The sequence below is a fragment of the Apteryx rowi genome, unplaced genomic scaffold, assembly GCF_003343035.1.
Source record: "Apteryx rowi isolate R43461 unplaced genomic scaffold, aptRow1 scaffold_74, whole genome shotgun sequence".
Lineage (NCBI taxonomy): Eukaryota > Metazoa > Chordata > Aves > Apterygiformes > Apterygidae > Apteryx > Apteryx rowi.
This window is the reverse complement of record NW_020451027.1, coordinates 1,348,264-1,374,162: the sequence shown is the minus strand read 5'-3', so window position 1 is coordinate 1,374,162 and position 25,899 is coordinate 1,348,264. Positions and strand designations below refer to the sequence as shown.

Sequence of the window (25,899 nt, the reverse complement as noted above, 5' to 3'; positions counted from 1 at the left end):
TTTCTTTTTAATTTCCCTTTTTTGGACAGCTGTGTTTACTCCCAGCAAGACATTTTCTGTAAGCCTACAGTGCCGGGGGGGGGGGGGGAGCGTCAGGTGTGTCCCGGCCCGGCCGTTATGCTGCGTTTGGGGGCTGTAAAGGCGCCCTGGCGCACCTCGGAGCTCGGCGAGCCGCTCTGCGGAGGGGAGGTTTGGCCGGAGGAGGGAGCGGCGCGGAGGGCGCGCGGCCCTTCGGGGGCTCGCACGTCCCCTGCGCCGCTCGAGCCGTGCCGGAGCCCGGCTTGTAGCCGCGCGGTCGCGAGGCTGCTTGCTTCCGAGGTGTCCCTTTTTTAGCTCAGCTTGCAGGGTTACAAACAATTTGCGTATCAGCTGTTGGGAATGGTTTCCTGCTGTACTCCTAATGGTTGAAAAGCACGTAAATATTTTCTAACAAACTGGAAAGGTGTCCTCATGGTATTACACAGTGTTTTCTGGACAGGTTACTAACTGAATTAACTTCAATTAGAGATATGTGTTACTTGTCTGGACCAGTATCACCTGACTTTATTTTTGATGAATTAAAACTGTGGCAGGCTCCTTCTGTCTGATAGAAATACATATCAAAATGTTGAGAGCAGGTGTGAGAGCCATTCAGATTCATATTTATTACTCTCTGTACACTTGAACTCTGGATTATAATTTTAGATCTTATATTATTTACAGTGCATATTTTGCACTTAGGCTCACGTGTGTGTAGGGCAGATACCAGAATTGTTTCTCAGAGGTGGCAAATGCCTCCTCTTCTCTGTGTCAGTCCTGCGCCTCGGGAACCTGCGCTCCAGGGCCGGACCCTGGAGACCCCCCTCTTCAGCAGGGCATTTCTGCCCTGCGTTGCTTTCACCAAACTCTTGAAAACAGGGGGAGCTGCTGCTAAATCAACACCGACAATGGCTTAACGTATGTAGCATTAAACTTACTGGTAACTTAAATTTGTTGGTAATGTAACCTTTGCCTTCTGTGAGATCAAGATTTGGCCACCTTACTGAGCTTCTGTGGGTTTTAATGAACGGCCTTTTAGAGAAGGTACTTTCTACTGGAAAGAATCATTCTGTGAAAATTTCAGAGACTGTTATTAAACATGCAGTAAGTTGAAATTCTGTAAGGTGCTCATAGTTGCTTGTTGCTAAGATTTTTAGAGTGCTTAGCAGTAACTTGTGCTGAAGTCTCGGAGGCTGGATGCTGATGAATTTTGGGAGAGCTGCTTGGAGTCTGGAGAACTGAGCCCAACGTTGTAGGTTTTGTCAGAATAATACTCGTCAGCAAGCTAGTATAATTCCCGCATCTTAAAAATCTCAGTGTCCTGTAAAAACCCTAGCTGACTGTCCTGTTACTTCTGAGGTAGTGATTTATCAGCACTTGACAGATGTAGGAGGCAGGGGGTACTTGCCAGAAGTAGATCTGGTGTGAGGATGCGAAGGGTCTGCCTTTCTGATTTTTGTTTTGTTTTTAGTTCACTTGGATTTGTAGTCATGTCCGTACCGTTAGCTAAACTGTTTGGACTTAACGTGGCCCTTGCCTGCCTGCTGTTAAAATCAAGCTACAGTTCTCATGCTCCACACTCCTGGTTTTTGTTTTCTGCTGCAAAATCTTGTGATGGCTCGGAGAACTCTGACTGCACAATTTTTGAGCGATAAAAGCAGAGAATGAGAAGGGTGGATGAATGCTCTGCAAATGGACCCGTAGCCTAACGGCAGGTAGATTGCGTGATTTTTAGTTTTGGCTCTTTCTGCTGCTGACCCTTGCCAGACCTTTTTTCTATGAACCAAGTTTTTATGTCTTGGGGGCTGGTTATCAATTCACCGGTGCCAAAGGAAAGGAAAGTAAGAGAGTGTGCCTCAGGCAGCCCTGGGAATAGGTGTTAGGCCGCCGCTGTGAGAGGACTGGGTCTCTCCCCTTTCGTTGCACGTTCGTTTCTTCAGAACGAGCGTGGCGGACGGGGTGCCCGTCCCGCGGCTCAGTAGGTCTCTGTCACCTGGTACAAGCCGCAGCAGAAGCGCGGAGGGGTTGTGCCTGCTGCTGCTGCTGCAGGCGCTGCTTTTTGTCGGGGATCTCGTGCTTGGCCGCGGCGCAGAATTGCGTTGCCCTGTAGGGCCAGGGACGGAAACGGAGAGTYGTGTTGGCCAGCCCTGCAGCGCAGACGCCCGCTTCCCGGCGGCGGGGAGTCCGGCTGGGGTCCGGGGTGACGGCTCATCGTCCCCACCGCCGGCCCYGCGCTCGGTGTCGCAGCTGCTCTTGTCGGGGACGTGGAAGTGACCTGCTTCATGCATCCRGAAGTTGTGGATTCAACCCCTCTCTCTTTCTGGAGATAAAAATGCATCTGTAAGAAAGCTGTCTGAGTGGTTTTGTATTGCAAAACACTGGATTTAGAAGCTATTTGAGTGTTGTGCTATTATCGCCTGTACTTCTCTGACAGTATTTATACTTGGTTAATGGAGGCTGTCCTTTGAAGAGCAGAAGCTGATTCAGTTGGCTACGCCTTCCAGAAAGCGAGCCACAGGCACAACAGTATAAAACTTGCGTACGTAAAGGATTGCCAGTGCTGCTTTGCTGATGAATCTCTCGGCTGCAGGTCACCGGCTGCGTGCTGCCCGGCTCCTGCTTGGCGTGCCTCGGTGCTAGCTCCCGTGTGGGAAACCACATTTGGGCCTCGTGTGAGACTGGAAACTATTAAGTTCAGGGACTTTCACAGCTAGATCTTCTGCACCGAGACTGACGAGAACATTGGCTCTGTAAGAGCTGCTATGTCAAGGCCCCCAAATACTTTGTTGTTTAAACTTTCAAGAGCTGGCCACAGTAGTTGTCATTTTTGTTCAATACATGTACAGTCAGAAAAAGAAATTCTGAAGCAGATCAAATAGTGTCATTTATTTTTTTAAAAGCAGTTGTGGGAGAGTCTGGTGTCCGCTTAGACTAAAGGCTTGGTAGTACGTGTTCTTTCTGGTGCGGAGCAAGCCGTCTCATTGCAGGCAAACTCTACCGCGAGCAGAAGTGCTAACCCTTGCAGCTGCTAGGACGGGAGCTGGGAGAGGGAAGGTGCTGGACGCGCTGCAGGGTCCCTCCTGGAGGGCCTCTGCGTTGCGTGGTGTCCCCAGGCGTCGCGCCAGGACCTGGCAGTCGACAGTGAGGTGCAAGGACGTAACAGCGCAGCTCGGGATCGATGTGGTTCAGCGTTGCCCTTCGATGTAGCAATTCGCTTTCCTTGTACGCTGCCCTTTCTTGGCTAACACAGGCTGGTGGAAATAATAAAAATAGAAAGCAGAGAGTGCTAATCCTAATGTTTAGTCTTAATCCTACAAGAATTTATATAATTTATCACCAGAAATACACAATGTAAACCAATGGATTACTATGGATTTTCAGAAGATGTCATCTGTGTAATGCTTATCTTTTATCTTTAATACGTTGCAAACTAGTTTTGAAATAGTTTTTGCAAGGCATTCAGTTAACTTGTGAGAGATTGCTAAACAGGAAAACTGCACTTGATGCAATACTGGCATGGGAGTTTGCTAAAGGGGATGTTGGCATAGATTAAATATTAAAAATAACTATTTCCTATTAGTCTAATAATATTAAACAAAACACCACCCACTTTGTTAAAAATTTAAACACTTCTTGAGAGCTATTTTTTTGGTATGACCACCTCAGTCCAAGGAAGTTCATCTTTGTCATCCACGCTTTATTTTGGTGTGGCAACTGAGCTTTTGAGCAGGAGTTTATTTTTCTTGATTACAGTGGTATCATGTAGCCTCAGGATGTGGGTGTGCTGAGAGAGAGATGCCTCTCCATTTCCTCTGATCCTACCCTACGCTCAGCGCTTTCCTGTCCCCCACAAGCGATAACCCTGATCTTCTGCCCCGAAGGCTGTGAGCGCGCATCCCACCGCTGCAGGGTCGCCGCGCGCGCTGCGCTCCCCATGCCTGCCTCTTACGTCCGCGGCCCCGTTCCTCCTCGGAGCGGGAGCCTGGAGCCCCCGTGGGACRCCGGGGTGTTGCGCGCACTGCATCGGTGGCTTTGCAAGGGAGGAAACGGGATTTGGCTCTTGACTCGGCGTGCTATCGGTGTGTGGATCCCCGTCTAAAAGAGAAACAGTGGTAGGATGGAAGTGGATTTGCTGAGCTCTGTGCGCGATTTATGTCTGCACTCTTAGGAGGGACCACGTGAGCTGGATGAGAAAGTAAAAGGGAACTTCTTGGGGTGTTCCCAGGAATCAGGGTAGCAGTACGCTGTTACACTCGGGCAGTAAGGTTTTGGAGAGGGCTGGTGTGCAAGATGACTCTTATTCTGTGCTTGCTTGTTATGTTAGCTCCTAGATTACTGAATTAAGGAAGCACCACAGAGATGCCTTTAGATTAAGTTTTTCTGAAACTACAAAACTTTGGGGGGCTTGGATAAAAGTTTGGGAATTGGTTTAATATTAGCGTGTGGAAAGGAGATGTGTTTAAAAAACAAACTTTTAGAATTACATTCCAAATGGGCTATGTATACTTAATATAGCTTGTTTCAAACTTGAGCTTTTTTTTCAAATTTTTTTGATCTTTTTGCTTATTTACTGGTACTTCAATCCATTGAACATTTTTACCACACTTAACCATATTCCCACAATTCATCTCAATGAAAGCTGCATTAACCATATGTATATGGTTTGCCAAAATTGAACTTTGCTTTTTTGTTCAAAATATTTTACAAAACTTTAACTTGACCTTTACGTTTTGTGCTGAGAAGAGCAACAGACAAAAGACAAAAGTAGCAACCCAGTTTTTGTAGGTAATTCTTTTTACCTTAAGAAGGTGGAGAAAATAACACTAATAAAGTCATTGTCATTTTCTAAATATGATTCACATTGATTATTTTGATGGACAAAAGGAAAAATCTGGTTGTAATATGTTACAAAGCTTATTTTGCATGCTATATTTAGCTTATGGCTTTTAAATGCAGCATGTGCATCTGGCCAAGAATTGTCTCAAATGTTGCCTCCTGCACAAAGTTTTAGTGTGCTGGATGTTGTATAATGTATTAGCAGAAAAAATGTCAGCGCTAGTTTCTCACAGAGGCGGTAGTGTATGTCAGCAGTGGATAATTTAAATTGATGTCCACCCACTGTGTGCTGCTGTGCTGTGTGGGAGAAGTCAAGTTATTTTCTGATCCTTGGCTGGCAAAGGTGGGAGAGCTGTGATAGCAGCAAGTTGAACGAATGCTTACAAAAAGAAAAGAATAAAGTGCTCAATGGGAAGGAGAAATTATAAGAAGTAGGAGGAAATAATTCAAAGAAACAAGTGTGAGCTAGCGGGAACGGTCAGGAGAAGTTGGGAGATGGATTGGAAGGGGCGTCAGCAAGTGAGACGCTCTGGGATTTGGAGAGATGGGCAGGAAAAATCACTTAAGATTTGTCCTGAGATAAATACAGAAAACCAGTCTTGGGTATCCTGTGTTATTCCTTAATGATAATGGTGTTATTCTTTGATGACATGTCAGTGTATCTCAGTTATAACATGCTGACTTGAGACTATGATATCTTGGAGATTAATTACCAGGTTGCAGTGTTTGGCATCAGGATGCTTTAGTACAGTATGTTGGTACAATGGAAAGATGAAGGATCTGGGATTTTCCAACTTAATCTTTCCCTCTCTCTTTCGAAGGTCAAAAGAGAGTCTGCAAAGACTGAAAAGGAAATAGAGGGGTGGCCTAGCCCCGAGGAGGCTTGAGCGGCGAGGGCGTCGGGGAGGAGGGACGATCTGGGAGCGACAGCTGATGTGGTGGTGAGAGGCGTGGAGAGAAGACTTGCAGGAATAGGATTTGATAATGATAAAATGGAGATGGGCAGGGAAGGAAGTTGAGGGCATGAAAAAGCTGGTTTTGTGCTGAAGTGATGTTGGCTCAGTGGAGATCTCGGGGCGCCTTGCCAGCAGCTGACCCAGAGGGGAGCCGGTCAGGTGCCTTTCCCTGCAAGGAAAAGGAGCGTGCTCCGATCTCTGCTTCTGTGGCGTGTCCAGAAAGATGGGATTTCAGACCCAGACCTGGCAGTGTGTCGCGGCCCTTCAGAAGCAGGGAAATTCTAGCTCGTGCCCTGCATTGTGTAGGTATTTGAGTACAGAGGGAGATATGTTATTTTATCAGATCAATGAGAGTTTTATCTTCTTCAAATTTAATACTTGATTCTCTGTAGGGAGTCAGTTTTTGATCTCCTTTCTTTCCCCAATACTAAAATTTTATCTGAAATTCTTAAAAACAAAACAACCCTCCCTCCCAAAAAAAAAAGACAGCCTTCAATTTTTATACTCCTTTCTGTTGCTCCAAAACAGCAGGGCTTCCATATTATTCCGTAATATTCCATAACATTATATCATAAGTAAATTCTGTTTCACAAGGAAAAGTGTAAATTGATATATACTTTGCAGATTGGCTATTAACTTTTATTCCTGCACGTTCCAGTTTACCCAGTATCATCTGGAGTTGCCTTTTCTTTCCTCTTATTTTGACAAGCCAAGCACAGGATTTTCGGCATCATGAAATTCTGGCCATTTGCTAAGACTTGCAATATATAAAATGGAATCTAACCTGACATCTTAATGATAAGGTTTTGACTTTCTATATTTAGGAGGAAGATTTTTCTCTCAGATCTGTGRATGTTGTTGACTCCAATTCAACATGTCAAATGAGAAGATATCTTTTAGAAAAATACCAGTCAAGTGATCTTTTCATCCTATATTGAATGACAATCGTGAACGTCTTGGTAACCTGAAAAGCTGAAGGACTATTAATAGGCTCTATGATTCTTTGTGTATTCAAAACATGAAATCTCAGACACAAATCATGTAATATAGTGATATTATAGCATTTTTTTTAAAGATACCCATAACGTATTTAAAATACTTTTGCAGACTTACAGGTGTGAAATAATGTAATTGGGAAAATGAATTTAGAACACGCCTATGGAATTCAGCTTTCTTGTTTCACCACTCAGTCTTGTTGGGCCTGTTAAATCTTTTTGCCCATAAATTACCTTTACTTTTGCTTGAAAGTCATTTTAAATGATATAAGGAATATGGTATGATTGCCTAGCAGAAACAAAAAAAATGTTTGTTTGTCACTGCTTCTGTAATCAAATATTTGGTCTAAAAGACCGAAACATAAAGTGTTTTTTAAAGCATATTTTTAACTGGTGAGGCTTAACAGGACAAGATAATTCATGCTTCCAGAAACCTCAAATATGCCCTTTAATCCCTGATATCATCAAATTTACCTATTTGTGAATTATATAAGCCTGTGTTGTATCATCTGTATTTACAATACCTTGTACCATTGGTTGATGTTGCGTTCCCATCACTTCAACAGGAAAAGCAGCCTTATAGTCAGCTAAGGCAGAACCATTTGGGCTTGGCCTTTGAAAATRTAGAGTGTCAAAGCAGCCTCACTTTGCTGTCTTACAGGATGTTTGATGATAAGTTTCTTATTTTGTCTGTCCACACTCTAATATATTAATGCTGTAAAAAGTAAATTTACTTGGTGGTTTCTTTAGTGGAGAGAAGAGATTTCTCCTAAGGTACAGGTATTCTTACTTCTGCTGTGCCTGTGCTTTTTTTGTCTTTTGCAGAACTGGCAGTTTTAGCTAGACAGCTCAATACCTTGACTGACTTGTGTTTACTGCAATCGCTGAAATGTGATATTATAATCTTTTTTTTTTTTCCTGAGCCTTTTTTCATCTTAGTACTGACTTCAGTTACCTGTCTGGATGTTTCAGTGCTGATGTGCATCATGAGGTTTTATTTATTCGTCACGGCAGCTGTGGCATCCGGACTTGCCTACGTGCTAGGCTGTATGGCTGCATATGGTGGCACTGGAGGTCCGTGTGCTGCGGCTCTCCTCCCAGCCGCTGTCCCCGCATGCTGCAGCCGACGTGCACGCGCCGTCGGCCTGACCTTTACAGGGAGCCCTGGACACCTTTGCGTGCACAACAGGGCACACGGGCACGGGGAGTTTGCTGCCTGCTCCTGGATGTGTCCRAGGGACCCTACGTACAGAGGGGACCTGGGAGTGGACCTGCTCGTGGTTGTTGGTTTCTGCAGCTTTGGCAGGGGGTAGGCTGGGTATGGCCATTTTCCCCCTGAATTCCTCAAAATATGTGAATAAATACCATATCTGATTTCAATACTGAGGTGGCTAACAGTAGGTGGAGGATCCCACTGCGTTTACATTAATGTAACAGGCAGATTTTATGCATCTCTGGATGAGGGTAGGTGATGATTTAGTCCTGTCACTTGAAGTGTAACTCAAGGAAAATGCTCATCATCCTATTCATATCTGTAGGATTTAGCTCAAGCTGTGAACTTCTTTTTCCCAGAGAACAAGTGGAAATTGGGAAACACCTGAGAAAATGCTTAAATTAGTGCTTTTTTTCTGTAACCCACTTTCCTGTTACTCTTGAGACAGCAAGATCAAGACTCGCCTAAGTGCTGTTGCATCTGCAGCCTTTCAGCTCTTGGTCCCCTGCTGCCTGGTTGGTTGAAGAGGGATTTCTGCCAAGCTTTGAAAAACCTAACATATTTAGGCAGCTATTTTGAAAACCTGTTTATGCTACGATGCAGCTCCACTTTTGCTAAATTACACCAAGTTGTGTGAGGAAACATTTAAGTTTCACTTTCTTTTGAGCCTTTACCTTCTGTGTCAGGACACAAAGCAATGCTGTATTTCAGGTTGTATCCCCTGCTTCTCTGGGAACTGGCAATTGCTCGTTTCTAAATATTGTTGAAAGTTCCTAATTAGCTTTTTTTCCTACCTACCTTTCCTCTTGTCTAATTTGTTGTGGATCACTTAGGTTTTGGGAAGCCTGATAGAAAGTAATGGTTCTTGGACCTTGACCAGAGGACGTTTTTTTGGGATGTGGGTGTGTCCTGTCAGGGTTATTTGCTTTTGGGGAATTGCTAGAGCATTTTAAAAAGTGGAGATTAGGTTAAAGAYTTAACTGGTCCTTAACAGGTGTGTATATGTACTGTGGATGGGAGTAAGGGAGAAAAGTAGTCAAGGGATTTTGAACAGGCCTTTGGCGAATAGAAGGGTTTTCGCCCTTGAGCAAATTGTTTGCTTGGGTGGCACCGATGGGTTAAGGTGGTGGGAAGGCCAGGAGGAAGCAGGGAGTCATGAATGGGGTTTGTCTGAGCTCTTGTTTTGTATTCTGTCTGCCCGCTTAGGTCCTGCTCCTCTTTCTAGCCATCAAAGAGAAGGCAGTGTAAATTTACTCAGGCTGCCCCACCACTTTGCCTTGACCTGAATTACTACTGCAAGTAGTCATGAGAAAGTAATTCAGGGTCTATGTTTGTTCATTTACTTTGCTGTTTTGACTGATGCCGCTGAACAGGGTGATGCATCCTCTGTTGTGGACTGTGCTGGGGCCACCCATTTCCCTATAAAGCAAGCTGAACAGATGGCAACCTTTGTTATAAAAGCTGTGATTTAATTCCATGTTTCTTGTTCTCAGCAATGTCTTTGAACAATATCGTTGGTCAGAAGGACTGTGCTTTAGAAAATGCTGGTAGCTAACATCTCTGCGCTGTCACAGGCTTTATGAAGCATTACGGAAATGACTCCAGTAATCCTATTAGAATGCCTCTGTAGTTGTATCGGAGTCCTAAAGATTTCCCTTTCTGTGGAAGACCCTGGTAAATCGATTAGCTGAGATGCAAGCCTTTGCTGACAGGACCAGTGCAATTTGCAGCAGATCGCAGATGTTGTGGTGGGGGGGTGATGTAAAAACTGTTGTGTGTTCTGAGCTATAATTTCTCAGATTTATGGATCCTCGGGGAATCTGGTTAATTTATACCRTCTGTGTTCTCTTTTCTGAGAATTTAGGTTTTTGTAGCTTGTTAGCCCCATAGCACATCATGTTATTTCAAGAGCATAAAGCTATAGTAATAGTGCATGTAAGGTGAAATGTACTCTAGCGTTGTTCTTAAAAATACCTGTTATGAAAAGATGATCTCTTGCAGTTGTGTGTAGGATTCCCAGTTACAATGACATAGTATTCCTGGATTTTGAAGGAATGTTATGGTAATTGTTTGCCATAGCCAAGGGAAGAAACATAAGAAAGCAACTGCTATTAAAAAAAAAAAAACAAATGAGAGAGAGTGTATTTTCGTCTCTTAACGTGGGTGGCTTAACACACCTGACTAAGAATAGGTCTAAGGAGTAGATCGTTTTTCCAGCAGTAGTATGATGATGGCCGTGAATTCACGAAGCTTGTGATCAGCATTGAACAAAGGCTCAAAAGCTCCTTTTTGAGGCAGAACTGGCATTGTGGTGGGGTTTCTCTGTGTGAGTCTTCTGGCTATGGCTGTCATATAAACTAAGGACTTGGTCTTTCTGGCTGAGAACTCTGTTGCCATTTGTATGCTATGGGATGACAGGCTTGGGGAATAATTCTCCAAATCTAAAAGAGTATCTTCAAAATTTGTAGTCTAGCACACAAGACTCCAAATATGGCTGTGAGGTTTCATTATGGGGCTATATATTGCAAAACCTTTTGTGTTTGACTTCTGAGTGCTGTATCTTTTTCATTCTAATGAAGAACAGTGATTATATTAAACATTGTTTTTAAAACTTGTGTGGAGTAGTTCTCTAAGAAAACTAGTCCTCAAAGGGTTTTGCAGGAATGCCATTCTTGGGGGGAAGCAGGGAGGGGAAGCTTATTCTTTAAGCTATTGGGAAATGAAATGCAGTATTTAGTTCTTCCTGTTTCATGCTGATGATCATTAGAGTTTCACCTCAAAATCCAATGTTTTGATAAAGTGATTTTAAAGTTTAATAATTCGAAACATGCCTTTCATCTTGATTTGAAATGGAAACAAATTTTGAAATATTAAAATTTCTGTGGGATATTTCATCTTCCTGTCAGCTCTGCTATCTTCAGTCTTTTCTGTTTCTTATATTTTTCTGCCTTTACTCAGGTAGTTTGATCTTATCTGTTGTGCCCAGAAACCCGGACGGCTCTGTGATTAGTAAGAGGTGTTGCTCTGACAGGTCTGGGTTTTTGGATTGTTATTATTTTTCCTCTTGTCTCTACTTCTCCTTCATTTTGATTTCATCTCTGTTCTGGCAGCTTGTTCTGCTCTCTCTTTCTCTCTCCTGATTCTGGACAATATTACTTTCACCTTCTTCATTTGCCTTTGCCCACCCCCCAGGGTATTTTCTTCTCTCTCCTCCAGTGCATCTGTTTCCTCTTTCCTTCTTTCCTGATGTTATTTCTTCCTTTCAGCTGTTTTCCCTTCCCTGTTGCTGTTGGTCTTCTCTCTCCGCAGATGCCCTGAAAGCCATTTCGTATGTAGGTGGCCAGGCATCTCCTGGAAGCGGTTTCCAGTGCAGGTGAGAGCGCAAGGCAGGAGGGCTCTCCTTGAAGCCCGGCTCTTAGGAGCCACCAAGCAGAGCTCGAGCCAAACTTGCATGTAGGGCTGCTTTAAGCTGCTTTTTGTAAGTGGTGATTGCTTTACTTTTGTTGTTATTTTAAAAATTTCTGGTTCTTTCCTGTAGCAGTTAAAGGTATCCAGCATACCTGAATGTGTCCCCRAAATTGCTTTGACATTTGGTACAAATGAAGGGACAGACCTTTCTAGTGGGGAATGATGAGAACAAAAACTCGGGCCGGAAATCTCCAGGGTGAATCAGCCACTGCCGCTGGAAACTTACTCTCTTTGAAGGCAGAATCACTTGATTCCTACCCTTCCTATCAGTGTCTGAGCAATTTTTTTCTGGGGGTTGTGTTCTGAGGGAGCAGGTGGGGGTGGAAATGATAGTAATTTTGTACCAGTTTCTTTTTCAAATTGATTATGGGTGCTGCTTGCAAGGCAGAAGATACCAGCCCTGCTGCCACGTGCGCTTGTGCCACTGCTGCCTTGTGCTGGGAGCTGGTCTCCAGGGCTACTTTCTCTCCTGCCCAGGGAGCTTCGCTCTTCAGGGGCTCATGGACATGAGTCTGTCTTCTGCTTCCCAGGCTGGCGATGAGGGGCTGCTGAGGAAAATAAACAGCAGAAAATAGATCGTTGGGGATCTTGTTTGGCTTTTCTCCAGCTAAGCTTTTCTTGCATGCTTGCTCTCCGTCCCAGGAACAGGGCCTGATGTGATTCACAGGACTTGCAAGCAGCGCAGGAGACAGTACAGGCATACCTCGGAGATGTTGTGGGTTCGGTTCCAAACTACCACAATAAAGCAAATATCGCAATAAAGCGAGTTGCACAAATTTTTTGGTTTCCTAGTGCATATAAAAGTTATGCTTACACTATACTGTAGTCTGTTAAGTGTGCAATAGTATTATGTCTAAAAAAAAAAGTACAAACCTTAATTAAAAAAATACTTTATTGCTTAAAAAATGCTAACCATCATCTGAACCTTCAGCGAGTYGTAATCTTTTTGCTGATGGAGGGTCTTGCCTCGATGTTGATGGCTGCTGACTGATCAGGGTGGCGGTTGCTGAAGGTTGGGGTGGCTGTGGCAATTTCTTAAAATAAGACAGAAATGAAGTTTGCTGCATCGATTGACTCTGCCTTTCACGAATGATTTCTCTATAGCATGCAATGCTGTCTGATAGCATTTTGCCCACAAGAGAACTTCTTTCAAAAGTGGAGTCAATCCTCTCAAACCCTGCTGCTGCTTTATCAACTAAGTTTATGTCATATTCTAAATCCTGTGTTGTCATTTCAACAATGTTCACAGCATCTTCACCAGGAGTGGTTTCTTGAGATGGAATCTACTTTCTTTGCTCATTGATAAGAAGCAACTCCTCATTTGTTAAAGTTTTATCATGAGTTTGCAGCAATTCAGTCACATCTTCAGGCTCCACTTCCAGTTCTAGTTCTCTTGCTGTTTCCACCACATCTGCAGTTACTTCCTCCACTGAAGTCTTGACCCCCCCGCCCCCCCCTCCAAGTCATCCCTGAGGGTTGGAATCAACTTCTTCCAAACTCCTGCTAATGTTGATATTTTGACCTCCTCCCATGAATCACAAATGTTCTTAATGGCATCTAGAATGGTGAATCCTTTCCAGAAGGCTTTCAACTTACTTTGCCCAGATCCATCAGAGGAATCACTATCTATGGCAGCTATAGCCTTCCAAAATGTATTTCTTAAATCATAAGACTTGAAAGTCGAAATTCCTCCTTGATCCATGGGCTGCAGAATGGATGTTGTGTTAGCAGGCAGGAAAACAGCATGAATCTCGTTGTACATCTCCATCAGAGCTCTTGGGTGACCAGGTGCACTGCCAATGCGCAGTAATATTTTGAAAGGAACCTTTTTTTCTGAGCAGTAGGTCTCGACAGTGGGCTTAAAATATTCGGTAAACCATGTTGTGAACAGATGTGCTGTTGTCCAGGCTTGGTTGTTCCATTTRTAGAGCAGAGGCAGAGTGGATTTTGCATAATTCTTAAGGGTCCTGGGATTTTTGGAATGGTAAATGAGCATTGGCTTCAACTGAAAGTCACCAGCTGCATTAGCCCCCAACAAGAGAGTCAGCCTGTCCTTTGAAGCTTTGAAGCCAGGCCTTGACTTCTCTCTAGCTATGAGATGCCTAGATGGCATCTTCTTCCAAGATAAGGCTGTTTCGTCTGCATTGAAAATCTGTTGTTTAGTGTAGCCACCTTCATCAATTCTCTTAGCTAGATCTTCTGGATAACTTGCTGCAGCTTCTACATCAGCGCGTGCTGCTTCACCTTGCACTTGTATGTTCTGGAGACGGCTTCTTTCCTTAAACCTCATGACCCAGCCTCTGCTAGCTTCAAGCTTTTCTTCTGCAGCCTCCTCACCTCTCTCAGCCTTCATAGAGTTGAGGAGAGTTCGGGCCTTGCTCTGGGTTAGGCTTTGGCTTAAGGGACTGTTGTGGCTGGTTTGATCTTCTGTCCAGACCACTAAAACTTTCTCCGTATCAGCAACAAGGCTGTTTCGCTTTCTGATCATTCGGGTGTTCACGGGAGTAGCCCTTTGAACTTCYTTCCAGACCTTTTCCTTTGCATTCACAACTTGGCTACCTGTTTGGCGCAAGAGACGAAGCTTTTGGGCCATCTCGGCTTTCGCCATGCCTTCCTCACTCAGCTTCATCATTTCTAGCTTTTGATTTAAAGTGAGAGATGTGCGACTCTTCCTTTCCCTTGAACACTTAGAGGCCATTGTAGGGTTATTAATTGCTCTAATTTCAATATTGTTGTGTCTCAGGGCCTAGGGAGGCCTGAGGGAGCGAGACGGGGGAACGGCCGGTCGGTGGAGCGGTGAGAGCACACACAACGTTTACCGATTAGTTCGCCGTCCTGTATGGGTGCGGTTCGTGGYGCCCCCAAACAATTACAATAGTAACATGAAAGATCACTGCTCACAGATCACCATAACAGATACGATAATAACGAGAAAGTTTGAAATATTGCGAGGATTACCCAAATGTGACACGGAGACACGAAGTGAGCACATGCTGTGGGAAAAATGGCACCGATAGACTTGCTCGACGCAGGGTTGCCACACACCTTCAGTTTGTTTAAAAAAAAAAAGAAAAAAAAGAAAGGGGGGAGGCAATATCTGTGAAGCGCGATAAAGTGAGGCATGCCTGCACCTAGCTGGCTGCTCCACTGGGGTCTGTAGGCGTTCTGTAATTGCAAGCTCGGTAAGACCAAGACATAAGTGGTCAGTAACTGTCTTATGAGCAGACACCTGCTCGCTTCTTTGCTCGCATCATTTCTCCCCTTTACTTGTGAAGGTGAAGCAGTTCAGTATTACCATTTATTTAGAGTTTATTTTTTTAGAAGTTCTTTCAGCTCTGCTGCAATGATGGGACTAAATTCATTTTTTTCAAACAGTTCCTGGTTTAACAGAGAATATGTATTTAAAGAATAATTATTGTGACATTCATCCTGCTAGCCACAAAAACGAGCCCGATACTTGTACGTTTGTGTCATTTGAAGGCCTAGAGCAGCTTTAAATTTTTCATTCGTTTTGTGATGAAATACTGATGAGAACTTAATCCAGGTCAATGACTTTTGACTTAAGTCCTGGTTCCTTCATAACTTCAGAATAATTTTCCTCTCATGCCCCTTTAGAAGTTAGAGCTGCTGCTTGGAAGGATGTGGCTTTTGCTTAGGTTTCTAGTTGCAGTGATGCTTTCCATCATTAAATTTTTCCACTGTAACATCTGGCCCACTCTTCTGTGCTTCCATCAACTATATTCACTTTTTATAGTGGTAAGAATCATTTTTAACTATGGAAAATTCCTGTAAAAATTCATTGTACTTCTTCAGTTTAGTCATATTCTTTTCCAGCTATTATCATGTCTCTGTTTTCACTTTTCCATGTACTTAGTCTCATAARTCTCTGTCTCTGTGCAGGACAAGAATGACTGTGCTATTCTGCCTGTTTTATGGGAGATGCTGCTCCTCCTGTGCCACCTATATCTTTGGCCTGCTCCACTGATCTCCCAGTGCTTCATGGAGCCTTAAGGAGTATACTTTTGTGGAGTTTTCTCATATTTTATAAGTAGGTTTCCCTTTTCCTGTAAACAAACGTGTTAGCAGTAGGCTATGACAGTGTGTACTGCTGTATCTTAGCCTGAGGGTTTTTTTTTTTGGAAATATTATTGATTGAAAGTTTGTTAATGTCCCAAGAGAAAAATAAATTAGAGGTCTTGAGTAACTACTGATTTACTGGAAGGACATATAATGACCGAGTACTTTGTGGGTTTTTCTGTTAACATTAGAAAAATTATTTGGATTATATCTGCTCTCCTGGTATTACTGATAATATGTCACTGGTTGCCTTTGGATAATTAAAACCTTCTTTGGAAGTAGAGGTCTTCCAAGAATTAGAAGAAACAAATAAATGAATGGCAGATATTTTCTTTTTTTTTTCTCTAGAAGGCTTTGAAATAGATATGATTTTTGAATCATCAAACTTTAAGTCTTAAAACAGCAGTGGCTGATAAAAAGGAAGAGATTTACATATTGTGTTAGGAGAACCTTGAATTTTCTATGCATGTTCTTTAATGTCCTTTACAGTATTCAAGAAAATATTATATTTAGCAGATAGACTGGGCAGTACTTGATTTGCTTCGACAGAAGCAGAGATAGGACTATATATATATATGTATATATATATTTTTTTACTAGTGCTCTACAGCTGTTTTAAAAAAAAAATTCAGAAATATAGTCCAGTGGCAAGGCACACTAGTGTTAAAAAGGGATCTCTTGAACCTGAGGATCTAAGACTTGCTCCTTTCTCTAGCAAGACCTTCTCTCATAACATACCAGTCACCTCTGATTGACTTACAGTACTAGTATTACTTGAGACCAAAATACTTGCTTGATTTTTCACCTTACACTAGTTCTAGAGTTGTAAACTCCTCAGTGAAGCTGGGCAAACTTCTTTAATTTAATACGTGACTTGCTGAAAAATGCGACTTTGAGTCACCATGGGCTAGGTGTGAATAAGAATTGAATTTGCTGAATATCTATGACTGAAAAAATAAGAGGAACATTTTGTAAAGGCAAAAGTAGATGTTTCAGTATTATGTTTCAGAACATGTTTAACTTGAAAAATTAAAAAACCCGCCACAGATAAAAGGAATATTATATACTTCTCTCAACTGGAAACAATTTTGSGTCACTTCAGATTTCTTCTGTATTTTTTTTTTTTTACCCCTGTTTAGTTGGTGACCTCAAATCACTTATTTTCTCAATCTACTCTTCAGTAGCAATCATGCATTATTTCACCATAAATATGGTTTAAATATATCTCAAAGTTTTAAAGTTTAAAAATCTGTTGAGGTTCAAAGTGTTTCCAGCTGAATAGATGTAGTGATTAATGGAATGAAGTAACATCACCAACCATTACATGCTTTCACAGAGTGGTAAACATTAGCCCTGATATCCAGTTGATGGGTTTTGCTTGCTTTTTAGTTAACAGACCTAAAAATCTCTAAACAAAATGTATCTTTTAACAATAGTGTTGCTACTGTAAGTAGATGGGGTGGGGAAAAACAACTATATAGACAGTTAAAAAGGATGTAAAAGGTGGATAGTGTAATTATTAGGAGATATATGTGTGTGTGTGTGTCTGTATACGTGTATGTATATACATGCAGCGGTGTTGCATCTCCTGATGGGGTGGGTGGTCCCTGGCCTGTCGCGGATCTCCGAGCAGGTTTTGGTGGGTCGGTGAGTCACGTGCGGGGCTCTGTCGAGCTGGTCGGCGGTGTGCGGCACAGCCGCTCGCCGCTGGGCAACGGTGAATCAGAAACTCGTGAGTTTCCAGTCCTTTGCATGCAAATTCCCCCTGTAGCTGCTGCAGTGGTTTCATTTAGAACTGGATGAGCAGTGCAAAAGTTAAATGATTAGGCTGTTTACTTCAGCTCCCTACTGTATGCTGATTTATGGTCTCCTTTTTTTAAGAGGTGTTGAGAAGTAGCATATTATTGTCACAAGTGGGAAAGTGCTAGTTTGTGGAAAAAAAAACCAAACAGGTTTTGATACAAGTGTTGCCTGAATGGTGTAGCTGTAACACTAGTTGCAAAGGATGTATTGTGGTGTTTTGCCTGTTTACTCTCCTGTCCTTGTTTCACATAACCTCATTCCTTTTAATGTGTTCAAAATGATATTGCTAAATCACTTTTCTATCTAGTTGTTCACACTATACTCACATCTTTCAACAAACTGAACAAGTTTGTCCTCTGCTGCTGGAACTCCATGCTGTTGCTCTGCTTATCTGACTTAAAGGCATGAATCAGCCTTGTGATACTGTGATGTCCGCTTGTCTGAAAATCACTCGTATTTCTCCTGTGCTGAGAGCTGCCTCAGTAGAGAGGCAGGGGAAGATCTGTCCTTGTTATATGTTTCCGGTTAAATTTGCATGTATATTGATTTTTATTCTGCTTTCTAATCTCTATCTGCTTTGTTGTCTCACTGACCTATTACACCTTTTAGAAGTTAGTAACTGGTCCAGGATCATATCATATATCTTATTTAGATTTCATAGTGTTTAGCTGAATAGTCTGTAGAACAAATTAAAACTTAAAAAGTCAGACTTAAATCTATTTTTTTCTAGACATTCCTACAGCATAGCTCCAATGTTAGGATTCAATATGTTCTAAAAAACATCCTATGGAGTCAGTTGTATTTAAATGATGTTCTGTTACACAGTTTAGTAAGCTGATGCCTATTCAGAGGAGCATGTTATAGCAGATGTTTGTACTGGTTTTGTATGTATTCTATTGTATAATATGATTAAAAAAATAATTACCTACAGTTTGCAGGCAGGCAAATACTTTCACTGCCTCTGCATTATGTTGCTATGTTTTCCTTTACCTATCAGTGCCAAAACTAGTAATAGATTACTGCTCATGCAGAAATTTTTTAGCCATTAAGAAGGACTGTTGATTTTTATATAGTTTGATACAAGCAGGCAGTATGTTGCTCCAATTTTTAGTGTGCTTTTTAAAATTTACTTTTTTTATGATATTAAATAGGGATGCTATTTATAGGGTCGCTTCTATGAAAATAAGTCAAATTCTGTGTTGTACTAGCCTACACTGTTGCTAAAACAGTAAATATTTAATTCATTTTTCTATTTGTATGAGAACTTCTATGATTTTAAAAGGATTAGTTTTATGAATAGAGGCAGGATTCAGCACTCTTCACCAGGCTCAGAAGACCAGCAGAGCACTGCACAAGCATTTTCTGTGTTTGTGATTTTCAGGTTCCCTGCACGGTACAACGTTTCCAGCACTGTTGCACATATTATTTGTAAATTTAAGAGAGATGAAAATATTGGACTGAAAGTAATGGTAACCATTCGCGTAGGCCTTCTCTCAGCAATGGGGAATGACTTTTATAGGTGTGTTTACCAATATTTCAGGAAATCTCCTTTTTACGAGATTACCAGTATACTTGCACTGTTCTGTTGGAGTTATTCAGCTGTAAGTCAGTAGTGTAAACTGGATAGAGTCTTGTCCAGTTACTGTAAAATGATTTGTAACAGAATTCTTCATCCACTGACACTTGGAATAATGCGGCAGAACTCAAAGCACACTATAAATTAATTATTATCTTGGTAGAATGCTTTGTAGTTCTTTTCCCAAGATGGTTATCTAGCGAGAGTGTGAAAATACGTGTTGGCAAGATTATTCTGCATGGACTCGCTGGCGACTCCTCGGCAGGCTCAGCCTCCTGCCTCTGCTCTGGGCAGCTCTGGTGGGCCTCGCTCAGCGCCCCGGGCCGGGCGCTCRCTCCCCGCGGCAGCGACTGCTGGCGCGCAGCCCTGACGCCTTTTGCCACTGCGCCGGCTGCCTCTTGCGCTGCTGGAGCACCACGTTTAATTGCTTTTGCCCTGCGATACGGGATTGGAGACAACGCGCTAGAGGCTGCGTGGAAAGGCGAGCTCGCTGCACGTCTCGGGCTCCTACTGCCATGTGTTTAAAGGTCAGCCCTCATGTCTGGTCCTGAGTGTCCTCGCCCGTGGCCTTTACCTGCTGGGGACTTCTGAGAACTGGGTCTTCTCATAATTAAGTTGGGCTCTTCCCTGAACCTGCCCTCACGTTGGTATAATGAGCTGTTTGAAACACCTACGTAAAAGTGACTGAAAAGTAAATTTCTTAATTGAATTGGAGGAAAAAAATGTGATATTGGTATCTTAAGAAAGGGCGCGTGGTGCAGCTTGGTAACGCCGGCTGCTCGCTGGGGACCCAAATCCTGCACGGGAAACTCCCATTCTAGCAAGTGGCTCAGCAGGCGTGGGCTGCCCTCCACGAGGCGCCGCRTGGGGCAGCCGGCTGGGGTGAGCGACGGAGACTTTAGACAGTGCAGACCTGTGCTGGTACTCAGCTGGAACACTTTTTTTTTTTTTTTAAGTTTAGCTTTCACTATTTATCAACCTGCTTAAAGAAGGAAACGTACTAAGGCTTCATAAGGAGTCAGCTGTTTTTAGACTTAATTGTAGTTTCATGTGCAATTTAATCCAACGTAAAATCCATTGCTTCTTGCATTATAACTAATTTGTATCACCACTTCACTTTGAATTCCTCCGTTAAGATTACGTGTCACTGAAGAAATGAAAGGCCGCGCAGCTTGGATGGTTTGTGTAGCCCTGGCCGGGTGTGAAGAATAGCTATGGGAGCAAAGACATTTACCTTTCTAGAGTTCTGTTTTAACTGACTTCTCCTTAACAGAGTTTTGGGGGATTCAGAAATATCAGCATGTTTGTGCCCTATTTATATCAACATTGGAGGAACTGCCATCGTTTCATCCAACCCAGTATCTAGCGATCATCAGCACTGGCTTCTTCATGACAAGCGAGCTCTGGTAGCTGTGCGCAGAGGATGCGGCACCGAAGGGCAGCTGCAAAGCGCCCGTCTTTTGTGGTGGCTCGTTTTGTGCCCAAGACTTGAGGGCTTGTTACACGATCGCAGTCTCCTGCATGATCCACTGTGCACCTGCATTATGAAGTTCAGGTCTCCCTGTCTTAAAGAGGATATTGTAGGACTAGAAAGGTGCAGAGAAGGGCTATAGAGATTTTCAGAGGTATAAAACAGTTTCTGTGTGGGTTTTTCAGCTTCAAAAAGAGACAACATAGGGGGGAGAGTATGAATGAGTACGCAGAGGCTTGAAGCAAGTTTAAAAAAAAAAAAAAGTTTGCTCTTCCTTCCAGTACAGAAACGGAGGCTATAAATGGAAGTGATCGGTGCCATATTGAAGGCAAGCAAAAGGAGGTAGTTCTTCACCAAAATGACTTAGAACGTGATCTGCTAGATCATTTTTTGCTTCAAATTGTATGTGGTCTAGCTTTTAAGTACTTCCAGAAAGCTGTGTGATTAACACTGCAAATGTTCTTACCTCTAATCTGAGGTAATGCTGTACATAAATGATTTCATCTAATAAAAGTCACAGTTTTAGATATCGTCCAAATGCATCTTTTACCTGAAAGACTTACTGTAGTTTGTTAGATGAAGCATCAGAATTTTAGAACATTGCAATTATTAATAAAATACATGGTATTATATGTTCTTCCTCACTGTAGGCTGAAATACATCTTTTAGTTTTTCTGGCTTTTTTTTTCTTGAAATATCTGTTTCTGTGCTTAGCACACATCCTGAAGGCCTGGGGTGACACCATCTGTTTGAGAATATTTTCAGAGGCAAAGCATGTGGTAATTAAACTCGTGATCTGTACAGAGGTCTGCACTTGAATGTCTCTTTTTGAAAACAAAACAAAACAAAAACCCTGTGGTGTAATACCTCTGCTTTTAGAACTGCTTTACCTAGCCTGTGTCATCTCAGCGCATTAAATGCTCGTTGAGTTTTATCACCTTAGGCCTCTCGTTCTTGTGGCATGATCGATTAAAATCTCGTAAGATGTACATTAATTCTGGCAGCAAGTTCTCCTGAATTTGCATGAGCGTCCAGGGACGGGCGTCTCGTAATGAGACAGAATTAATGGTCCTGCAGTAGCATTTACTGAGGCAGTTATTGCTGAAGATGTGATCTGTGGATGTTTGGGATTGCCTGTCTGATCCTGATAAATTTTATCAACTGCCTAGAATTTGTTTCACAGACATGCAGATACAGACTTTTGCAGTATGAGGCACATTGAGGAACTGGAGGATTTTTGCATCTAATATGGTCTTTTATTTTTATGCTGGCTAATGTTCAGCACAGCTGTGTGGGCGTATGGATCTCGGCTGGCTCACCAGGAAACAGCAGTACAGTTTTTGCAGGGTGGGCGATTATGGAAAGCGTGGTATATTGCCTTGAGCATCGCGCCGGCAAGCAAACGTGAGCTGCTGTGGGAGAGGCCTCCCCGTCGGGGCGATGGGGAGCAGCTCTTCGGCTGTCCGCAGGCCGGTCGTGCCGTGGCCTGCTGGGCTCCTCCCTGTGCCGCCTTCGCTTCCGTGGGACCGCTGCGAAACCTCTGGGAATGTTTGTAAATACACGTAGGCCGCGGTGTCTGCTGTGCCGATAGGTCCCTGTAGCCTGGTCAGTGCAGTTGCTGAATGAGTGAAAAAGATCGAGGCCTTGTTTTCTTTTTTCCCAAGTACCTGAGATGCTGAGGAGATGAGTGGTTTCTCTACAGGTTTATATTACTATATAAGTAAAGCAGTATAATCATTATTCCTCTATTTTTAGTCATATTTAGGATTTCTCTTGCTTTATATATGCTTTATATATATGAATCTTTATATATGCACTGAAAGCTTACAGTTAAGGGCATTTCAGAAATAAAATCAACTAGATATATAAAAACCACCAAATAACTAAACTAGTCAAAAGGAATGGCATGTGAGGCTACCTGCTGCTTTTTCTATTAGTTTACTGTAGTTTCTATAGTTAAGATATCTGTCTTTTTGTGTCTGTTTTCCTTGAATACAATATGTGTGGTGATGAAGACCGCAGAGGTGTTTAACTTTGAGCAGTGTCAGCGGCCTGGAGCGCCACGCGAGGGTCCGGTACGTCTGGGCAGCCGGAGGGGGCAGTTTCTGGGCCTGCCTTCCTCCCCTTCCCGCGATGGGGACCGTGCGGTGCTCTTCCTACGTTCGGTGCAAGGTCCGTATGCTGTGTAATAGCTAAGGTCCAGAGAGCCTCACKCAGGGTAAAAATGTAGTCGGTACACGCTGTGTCCGCTGTGTTGGAACTGCCAATCCTGCAAACTCACTGTCGGAGTTGGTTTTTCAGACACGGCTATTCCTGCTGGTTTATAGTTTGGGTTTGCGCCTCTGAACTTCGATTTTCTACTTACTTTACTGTAATCCTTAGAGTGTTGTCTGAATGTGTCAGAAAACCCCGTCCTTGCCTCGCAAAGCATAGTCTAGCAGACGGCAAACCTGCAGTGACGCGCTAGCAGAAATGGAGCAGTAGATATTTCAGGCAGGTAAATAGAGGGCAGCTGTACGTGCTTGACAATTTGCAGAGARCTGTACTACATCTTAAAGGAGTTCCTGCTAGGAGTTCATTCCATGGAAAAGAGCCGTTTAAAGATGTAATTCAAGAAAGCACATAAAGTATTTAAAGAGTCATGTATATTAACACCACTGAGTAATAAGAATGTTATTCCTTTGTGTTGGAAATCATACATGTAGTACATGATCTACTTGATCTGCTATTAAGGAAGAGAAGAGCAAGGAATTTATTTGGGTTAGGTTCACCTCTAATAGTTACTGAGTAACCCTACGAAGATTTTTTCTACTGTGCTGAATTTCCATGCAGGATTTGGTATTGATAGCTTTTGACACCTTTCAAAATAAATGTTGAATCTATTATATAAAAGATGTTTGGAAACAGTACTCAGGAGAGAGCAAGCAAGTACATGCTATTTTAAAAGTTATTTTAAAAAAATCCACACTGTGAGTCATTTTAAAGAAATTGGGTAGGGGTGATCCAGGTCTGGCCTTGTAGGCATGTCTAGGGCACTGGGGCCACAGTTTATTCACTAAAGCAGATCCACTTTAGGATGATGATCAATGGGACTGATTTTTTTGTGGGTGAGGGAGAGAACAGAGAAGGGAATTGTATTTCTGTAACAGAACTAAAGGCAAGTATGAATGCTTAATGTGAATTCTGTGCAAGTACCTTTAGGCTGCGTGAAAGTCTTTTGCCACACCTTTCCAGGGCTCTTTCCACTCCAAAGTTAATTTCTCTTACACAGGTATACACAAAGTAATAAGTCTTCTCATGTCATTACACCAACATTAGAGACTTGTAAAAACAAAACAGTCATGAATAAAAGAGATTTAAAATATAATGGAAACAGCATTTTAGCGTGCCAGGCTAACAATGTAAGTGTAGCTGTTCTCTTCAGTGGCAGTGTGTAGCTCTGTACTGCACACTGTAGCTGTTAGCTTCTTGATGGTTTGAGTGTGGAACACTTTGAATGCTAATTTGTTTGAGATTTTTTTCCAATTATTTTGCAGTTTAAGTACATCGGGTCGGCTTTAGGGTTTTTCCCCGTGTAAGTTTAAATACATCAGGTAGGTGGAGGTTTTGAGGTTCTTTCACCTCTAAGATACTTTCATGCAACTGCGAATTTTTCGTCAACTGAATTGGAATGTGAGTGATTAGAAACCCTATGGTAGGATCAGTGAAAATACATCCTGGCAGCATATCAATGCCCTTTATAGATATGCCTCTTACAGGAGAGTTTTCTTTGTCACAGTTGTAAATACCCTAGATCAGTGGACAGTGACCACTATCTCAGTTTAAATGGCAGTTTCATAAATATTTTTAACTGAAGCATATTAACACCAAAATTTTAACGTCTGTCTTTTGTGCTAGGCTTTTATTTCAAATCTTTTCATAATTTGATCATCAGAGTCACGTCTCTCTTACTTCAGTGGTCCTTCCTATTGGACTTATTCTCTATTGGACTATTTTTTTTAACCTTCATTTTACTGTGCATCTTTCTTTTCCTTTCCTGTAGTCCTCTTTTCTTTTACTTGCCACTGTCATCCTGCTGTTCTTCTTCTCTTCAGTCCTGTTTTCTGTGTTCCCTTTTTCTGTCATCTTTTCGTATTTGTTTGTAAGACACTGAGATCCTTAGTGGAAGACGTTTCAGAGATGCAACTTCAGGACGTAAGGCAGATAGGACTGGCCGTTTGGAAAGGTAACTAAGCACAGGCCCCCCCTCGCTAATCCATGTGTGCTTTGCATGCTTAATACAGCGTTCAAGTTGCTGTTCTTCTGGATGCGATACTGCAGAGTAGCCCTGCCAAGGCTTGCCAGCCTGGGAGCAAAGGGCTCCCCGGGAATTGCCCTTGGCAGCAGGAGGCCGTCCTGAGCTCCCACCCTGCCTGTTGCCAGTCGCACTTGTAGCTTACGGGATTCTTGTAGCTGAGGCTCTGTGGTTTAAAATTCCCCTCTGTGTAGTGACGGCATGCTTTCCCCAAGCTCTGTCTTTTACTTCTTACTGAAGAAGCTTCCTTGCTTCTTCAGACAGTCCGGTGACTCCTGTTGTGGTGCACACGGTAGGACATGGAAGCTGTTGTTTGCTGAATGCATTTGGGAGCCATTGACTAGAAGTTGCTAATTTTGTGGTTTGTAGGAGTATCTGGCTTAAGGAACCCAGAGAACTTAAATGCTGCTTTGCCCTCACTTGCTTCACCTGTGCTACAGTGCCAGCGTAGCCAAGGAGAGAGTCGGGAGCGCAGGACAAGTCCTGAAGTTTTCTTCTGCCCTCTGTTCACCYCATATAGTACTAACTGAAGCTGAGCATCCTTTATGCTTCCTCTTCTTTTTCTTTAAGTTTCAATTTCCATTTTCTTTCTCTGAAGTGTAGAGAAGAGCAATGTACATAAACAAAACTCCATACCCAAGCCAAAATGTGAAAGACACAATTGACTAGTAGTCAGTTAGGAATTTTAAGAAGAGCTTTGTCATAAATATTTAATTACTACATTAACTGAGCAAATAAAGAACATTCTATTAATATTCATAGTGTGTTAGCAAAGGAGTTTAATGTTTCATAATCTGTAGAGCATCCTAGCGTCATATAGGCCTTCAAAGAATGCCCACATCCAATAAGCTAATAGTAAACTACAGACCTCCCTAGCTATTCTATATGTAGGACTTCACATTAGAGCATCCTCTTTGAATTAAGGAGTGTCCGTTGCTGTTCTCTGCATAGCATGTTTCTGAGCAAAATTCTTTACACTTAGGTAGTAGTAACAATCTTGCATGTTTTGTTATCCCCAAGTGTTTCACTTCTGAAGTGACTATACAAAGAGCTACTGATAATGAGCCAGCCTCTTGCAGAGCTCAGCGTGTAGTCTCTTGAGTTTTTATTAATGCATCAGCTTTGTTACAGGAATAAAAATATTTCCAGATAGTCCTTTTGGAGAGCAAAGGCTGGGAGGTATTTAATATTT

At 42.5% G+C, this 25,899-nt stretch overlaps 1 protein-coding gene across 1 annotated transcript in view; it reads left to right on the top strand.

The window, feature by feature from the left end:
* Positions 1 to 5,771: 5,771 nt before the first annotated feature.
* The window catches only part of VAV3 (vav guanine nucleotide exchange factor 3), a 173,213-nt gene continuing 153,085 nt past the window's right edge, over positions 5,772 to 25,899 (top strand). Inside the window, exon 1 of the mRNA XM_026087902.1 lies at positions 5,772 to 5,795. The gene's annotated coding sequence lies outside the window, so the exon portion shown is untranslated. The remainder of the gene's footprint in view (positions 5,796 to 25,899) is intronic.